The following is a 6,869-nucleotide window of genomic DNA, read 5'->3' as shown; positions in this document are numbered from 1 at the left end:
GGCTGAGGGGGGATCTAGTGGCCAGTTACAAACTAGTCAGGGGGGGGATCAGCAGGCACTGGGGAAGTCCCTGTTCCCCCGAGCACTGCCAGGAGTGACCAGAAATAACGGTCACAAGCTGGTAGAGGGAAGATTTAGGCTAGATATCAGGAGGCGCTACTTCACTGTCAGGGCGGCTAGGATCTGGAACCAACTTCCAATAGAAGTGGTGCTGGCTCCTACCCTGGGGGTCTTTAAGAGGAGGTTAGATGAACACCTTCCTGGGGTCGTTTGACCCCAGTAATCTTTCCTGCCATGGCAAGGGGTCGAACTAGATGATCTACTCAGGTCCCTTCTGACCCTAGAAACTATGAAACTATCAATACCAAGTAGGTTTCAGAACCTCACCTTTCACATTCTTTGGTTTTCTTATATACCATTTGAATGTTGTATTAACATTGCAGTATCATTTTGGTGCTTTCAAAGAGACGGAAGCATCCATGTGCTATTCATAGGATTTGAATGCCTAACACCCTTAGGCTCTTGAAAACCCCAATTTAAAAAGGGGCGGGGCATGCAATGAGGACAACTGCTCATTTGGCTTACTTACATTTTTGGCTTCCTGATTATATAGCATTATTAGATTTACCAGTAGGACATACAACTTCAGCTAACAAAAGCAGAATCTTATACAGCATAATGAAAAGCACAGGCTTAAATTTAAATCTGCCTCCAGCTCAGGAATGAAGTCTTTTACAGTGTAAGTTCCAAATCATATCCTTTGTTTAAACTGAACAGTACTTTCAGTCAAGCAAAGGTACAAACACACACTAAGGCCATATAAAGCGTTAGAACGTCTAGTGTGCCCCTAATCAAAAGTGTGGTCAGATTTTTATATCTACACATATAAACTATATATACTATATATACATTAAACATTTCCCACAAGAGGAGGGGTGTGTTGTCTTGTCTTACCTATAACTCAATTAAACAGATATTAAACTATACAACATGAAAACTTCCAGATAGGTAAAGAACATTTGATCCTGGATAGAGAAATTAATACCTGTAACAGTCATTATTAAAGTCCAAATATTTTGCATGCAGTCCTGTTAGCCATCTTGATCACATTCTTTGTGCTACTTTCTAGTATGAAAAAATAAATAAAGAAAGGTATCCTATAAAGTATCTGGGCAAATATGAAAACGGTTATACTTACTACCAGTTACACAGAGCCTTTAGGATATGTACTTTCCCATTATAGTCATTTTAAATATAGTTAATTTCATTTTAGAATGTACTATCATGCAAAAAACCTTTTATACTGAACTGCTAAAATGAAACACTTAAATATTTTAGAAAAAAAATGCACAAGCATAAATTTGATCCATCTCTAAAAGCTGTAACTCAATTGTTCCTTTATTTGCTGAGGCACATTAACACAAGCCAAGCCCTGGCCTGTATTGGGACAATGAATGTGTATATCAATTTCATTTGCTGCTCTAATATTACAAAATTAAAATAACATTTTGGTCAGTTTTTCCTTTGGTTGTTTTTAGTTTCAGGTTTGTTTTCTTGGACTAAATATAATCCTCTCACATACCTTGTTTGTTTGTTTTTTTACCACTCTGCCAGGTTCCTTTTTTTACATGTGCTCAGCTATCCCCAGCAGTAAGCCAATGTGCCAACAAGTAAAAAGCTCCATTTATGATTCCAGTTTTTACCTGAAGATGGTACCATTAAAACATTTCTAGAGAAAGTTAAAAAGTTTGCAGGAGCCATAGCATGTCACTAGGTTATAGATTTCACACATCCAAAAATCAGAACTGTTGTCCCACATTTTCCCATTAGTTACATTCTCTTCACCAATCCAGATATCTTATGAACACTCAGTGAAAGAGAATTGCACAATCTGTCAATAAAGTAAGCGTATTTTGAACTACTGTCCATATGACTCAATTTGTCAGTAAAAACTGCCACCACCGCTGTGCTTGCAGAAAAATGTCCATAAATGCATTATTGCGACTGGCAGATCGATGTCTATAATAAAAACAAATAGATTTAACAAGTGCTTGCTTTTACGAGTTATGCTATTGGTGGAACACACATTCAGTTTCACCCTTCAACTTCTGGGAATGGGCAATACAGGCAGTGTAGGATACTTTGCTGACTACACTGGTGTTACAAACAGGAAATTATTCTAACACAGGAAATCTTTAAAAGTATTAGACTGAATGCTTATGAATACAACATGTATTTATAGCTTTCACACATTTAGGATTTAGCTCATTGTTCTACAAATTTCTCCAAAAATGTGCAAACTTTACAACTGTAATAAAGAACACAGATTTCTTTCCCTCCCGTTGCAGAAAATTGAAACTAGTTTTGAAAACAGCTGCATCCCAAGCCAAATGGCTCACTACTCTTGAGACTGGTACAGGAAAACTGTATTTTTGCTCCCATGAGACCATGATTCAACTCCTATGCCACTAAACTAATTGAGAACAACCACTGCTGTTCAAACTGAGTTTCAACATCCAACATGTGGGCCAGAGTGTCACCTTTTCTATCAGTAGTCCCTTGGGTAGCGTACGGGGGGAATTATGTATTGTTTAGCCAAAGTAAGATTGGTTATAGGGGCTGTCACAGACTGGTTTAAATTTTAAGGATAACAGCTGTTTTGGCTCTATCAATGCTTAACTGCACTTATGTAAGGGGACAATACTAACAAAAACTACCATCCATTTTCTAAACCTGATCTTCTTTAAGCTTTCCAGGCTGTTTCTTCTTTTTGCAAATGACATTAAATTATTCTGTCACCTAAACCCACAGATTTAAAATGGTGTTAAATCCCATTTTTCTTTGGCACAGTCTTTCTACCTTACACAGTTCTCAAAAAGAACTTCCTAACACTTTTTCTGCCCAAGTTCCCAAATTAGTCATTTAAGTAAACCCCTGTTAGCCTTCCCAAAGGGCATGAGTTTCTCCTTCAGGCTACTATCACTTTAGTGATGCCATTAACTGATTCTCTACATATGTTAAGCATTAAACAGTGGTGACAAGTTAATTACAGGAGTTATCAAGAGATAAAGTAGTCACAGTAACACAAGTTGCAGTGTAACAACTATAGTTTCCTATGGAGCTTGCGTGCAGTTGCTGGTGTAATTGGTGTAATTAACTCATCATGGATCAGAACCCAGATGGAATCTGTTGAAGCCATCTTACAAGGTCACAGATACACCTACTTGGCTCTCAGAACTTTGGCTGAAAAATTATTTCCATCCTACCAAAAAAGCAAAATTCTAGAAAAAGCTTTAGCTGTATAAATAAAAGTGTCCAATACACTAACTGACCTATGATCAAGAAATTAGTTAATACATAATAATTTTACTACATGAAGATAAAATTTAAGTTTATATAAATATAAAAGATACTCACAAAATGCTGTCAGGAAGAGATTTGTAGTGCCTTCTTTGTTTCTAAACAGATAGAAGTAATCTGCAATAGGAGGAATAGAGTTTTTTTCATATGTTAACAAGTCCAGACTTGCTGGATGCACATTACAGCAGTCAAATAAGCTTGCCAAGGACACCACACCATGCCAACAAAACTTTGAAATCAAAGACAAAGAAAACGTATGCTTTCAGGGAGAAGAAAAAATAATTAACTACTAAACTGATCAACTGAATTTGAGAAGATAGTCTCATGCAGTGAACATAGGACTAGGAACCAAACCTAAACTGTCCCATATCCACCTCATAAAACCCCTATAGGTCTCATTCTGCAGAACAGGAGGCAGAGGTGGATTTCTGTCAACTCTGCCCACTTATTCCACCATTTCCACCAGAGGCCTTGGGACTGGCATTCATAAACAGAAAGGCAGGCAGGACTGGTAGAAGCACTTCCAACTTACCAACCCTGCATGGAAATTCCACATTACAATTAATTTTTACTCATCTGAGTAGCACCCCCTGAATAAGCAAGATGGAATTTTAATGCACAAAGGCATCAATTGGAGTATTGTGGCTCAACTGAAGTTACATTTCTATATAAGGGAAGACCAAAGGCCACAAAGACAGTTCAGAAGCAAAGAGCCTCTCTGCAGCCAGTCCTAGTGGATTTCCAGTCTCCAGTGGATTTCCAAGGGTTTGCAGGCCAAAACTTTAATCAGTTCCACAAAGGGGCTATCCCTTGCTATTAAGATAAATGATTCCAGGTGATGTACTGCAGCATTTCCAGTACTCTTATTCCCCCCCACACACACATTTTTTTTTGTTGCTTAATGGACAATGGAGACTCAAGAATAGTTGACTTTGGCACTCATGCTACCTCGAAAAAGTTACTTATTTACATTATACTTCATTTCATTACTTGTAAAAGGACGATAAGCATCAAACTGAAGCAAGGCTAGTTATATGCTGCTTTGAAAATCTGAAAAACTAAAGCACTGCATATAATCACTTTTTAGGATAATAAAAGTATTAAAAATCAATAATTAAACAATTAGCAGTAGCTATACTGTTATTTACTTCCCGAACAGTGGGAGTAGCAAAGTAGCTTCTTCATCTATATTTACTTTTTCCAATTTTCAGAACTTCTGGACATAAGTGTGATATTTTTCCATATTGTACCATGAGCTTTTTTTAAAAAGAAAAGAAAAGCAAGAAGCAATATATCCCTTAATCTTTATTTTACATTCTCCTTACTTTCTCTCTTACATTGGAACTGTACTTGATTATTCTGTTTTACAGCCCAGTTTCAGCAAATGAAGAGATCTGGAATGCAAGTAACTCCCAGTGAGGAGTTACCATCACACTCCCACTACAAATAGCACATGTGGCAGAGCCTGAACAGACTGAGAGCGGGGTCTCGGCAGATACAACTTCCTCATGAAATCACTGGGCCTCTACACAGCCAGCCAGTGTGTGTCTCAAGAAAAGCAAACCATGAATCATCTCCTGAAACGCTCTGTAGCACCACAATGCATCCCACAAGCTTCGGCAATAAGACCACCAGAAGCAGTTGCCTGTGCAGAATATTAGGAGCAGACCATATAGAAAGGATGGCCTGGAGACATGACAAGGAAGACAACTAAAAATATGCTCTCTCCATAGTATCTTAGATCCTAGAGGGGTGCGGGCCAGCATGCCACAAATTAGTCATGCAACATCCCTTAAGGGCTACTCTAATCACCCTCCTCTACCTCCTCTTCTGTGTTCCCTGCCTGAACTGCTGCTCTAATTTCTGCTTCCTACTTATCTGCTGCAGTGCTGCCTGCTCCCTCCCTCCTGTGCCACATGCCACACAGCATCCACTCTCAGCCACTGCACCACAGGCAAGATGCACCTAGGGCCTGACCCAGTACAGGGCAGCTTGTATGTTCTGGAGGGGCTGCCTGTGCCTAGGTCTCATGCCATGTCGTCCCCGTTGGTCATACCCTGGGCAGGGGGTCGGGAGGTCACCTCAGGGAAAAAAATAATCAAGTTGATACTGCAGAAAACAACTGAGCTATACAAGTGGACTCTGCTCCCCCACACAGATCCAGCTCCACATGCCTGCTGATACACTTGGCTGCAGAGGGGCTGGCACTGCCGCTCTCATCTTGTAAGACAGGGCACAGGTGCCAGAGCGTGGCACGTGACGACATTTTGCTTGGGGCAGATGGCAGAGGCCAGGGTTGTGCTACCACAACAAGCATCGGGCCCCTCCTCTGCCCACCCCTGTAACACCAACATCTTACGAACAGAGGCTGCAGCTGTTTTGGGGCACTCTGCCCAAAAACCCTGCCAACCTGTTGTACGAGGAGCTGCCTTGGGGGCAGTGAAATTGCCCCAAGCCTGCAGCTCCCGATGTTTTAGGGGCACCTTTCTCTGCGCACTGAGGAGAGCGGGGCTTAGGCCTCAGGGAGATGAGGCGATGCCCTCTGGCAGCATGGGGTGCGCTTTCAAGAATATACTAAAGGGTGGCAAGCAAACTTTAAAAAGAAAAGGCGGGGTGAGGGTGGAGGGTCAACCCACTTGAAAAAAAAAAGGGGGCTCCTGTTTTCAAGGAGAAAAAACGAGGGGAACCCTATCTGCCAGGGGCTGCTTGGGCCCTCCCCGTGCCTCACGCACGGAGGGGTGGGCACCGGCCGTCTGGGTTTAGAAATGGGTCGTGATGCAGCCCCACCTCCTCCTCGTCGTGGCTCAGCGCTGAGGGCTCAGACGTACCGGGCGCGCTGCTGCCCGCTCCGCCTCGCTCGGCGGGAGGAAGCAGAGCGCGGCAACCCCCGCCCCCCTTCCGCCTGCGCGGGGACCTGACGAGCCGCCCGCGCAGGCGCCGCAGGGGCTGGAGCCGGTCCTGCCCGGGTGCAATGCAGCGCAGCGGGCTGGGGCTGTGCTCGGGTGTCTGCACAGCCCTGAAGGGAAAGAAGGGGCCGTGTCTAGACGCAGGATTTGGCGCTGTTGTCCGGGGGCGGAGCGGGTAGTTGCTCCTGATGCAGAAAAGCCCGCCTGGGCCTGGCCCCAAGCCCCGGGGAAAGCCGGTGTGATCCTCCCGGGCCTGGCAGGGCAGGGCAGGGCAGTGTTCCCATTGCATAGGCAGGGAAGACCGATGCGATTCGCATCCTGCGCTCACTTGCGCCCGTGCTGCAGGCTGTGCAAGTGCCAGGCAAAAGCGCCACCAGCATCCGGCCACTCACTACCGTAAGAAAATACCCAGAGTTTTCTGGCAGGGAAAAGATCCTGCCCAAGGTAATGCAGTGAAAACGGCACTGCATCATGGAGGGGGCGCAGCCTTGTCTGCTTGCGCACAAGACTCCCTCCGACAGCTTCGTAGTGAGCTTCCCGCTGCCCAGGTGGGGGAGGATCTGGGCTAGGTGACAACTTCATGGAAACGGGGGACTGCTCCCT

At 43.7% G+C, this 6,869-nt stretch overlaps 1 protein-coding gene across 1 annotated transcript in view; it reads right to left on the bottom strand.

Annotated features, from left to right (window-relative positions):
• MGMT (O-6-methylguanine-DNA methyltransferase) overlaps positions 1 to 6,237 on the bottom strand; it is a 372,054-nt gene extending 365,817 nt beyond the window's left edge. The window contains exons 1-2 of the mRNA XM_019503000.1: positions 6,189 to 6,237; positions 3,418 to 3,477 (exon numbers count right to left, since the gene is read on the bottom strand). The gene's annotated coding sequence lies outside the window, so the exon portion shown is untranslated. The remainder of the gene's footprint in view (positions 1 to 3,417; positions 3,478 to 6,188) is intronic.
• Between the last annotated feature and the right edge of the window lie 632 nt (positions 6,238 to 6,869).

The sequence above is a fragment of the Gavialis gangeticus genome, unplaced genomic scaffold, assembly GCF_001723915.1.
Source record: "Gavialis gangeticus isolate Ggan-Ray unplaced genomic scaffold, GavGan_comp1, whole genome shotgun sequence".
Classification (NCBI taxonomy): domain Eukaryota; kingdom Metazoa; phylum Chordata; order Crocodylia; family Gavialidae; genus Gavialis; species Gavialis gangeticus.
Note: the sequence above shows the minus strand (reverse complement) of the source record. Positions and strands in the feature narration are given on the sequence as shown.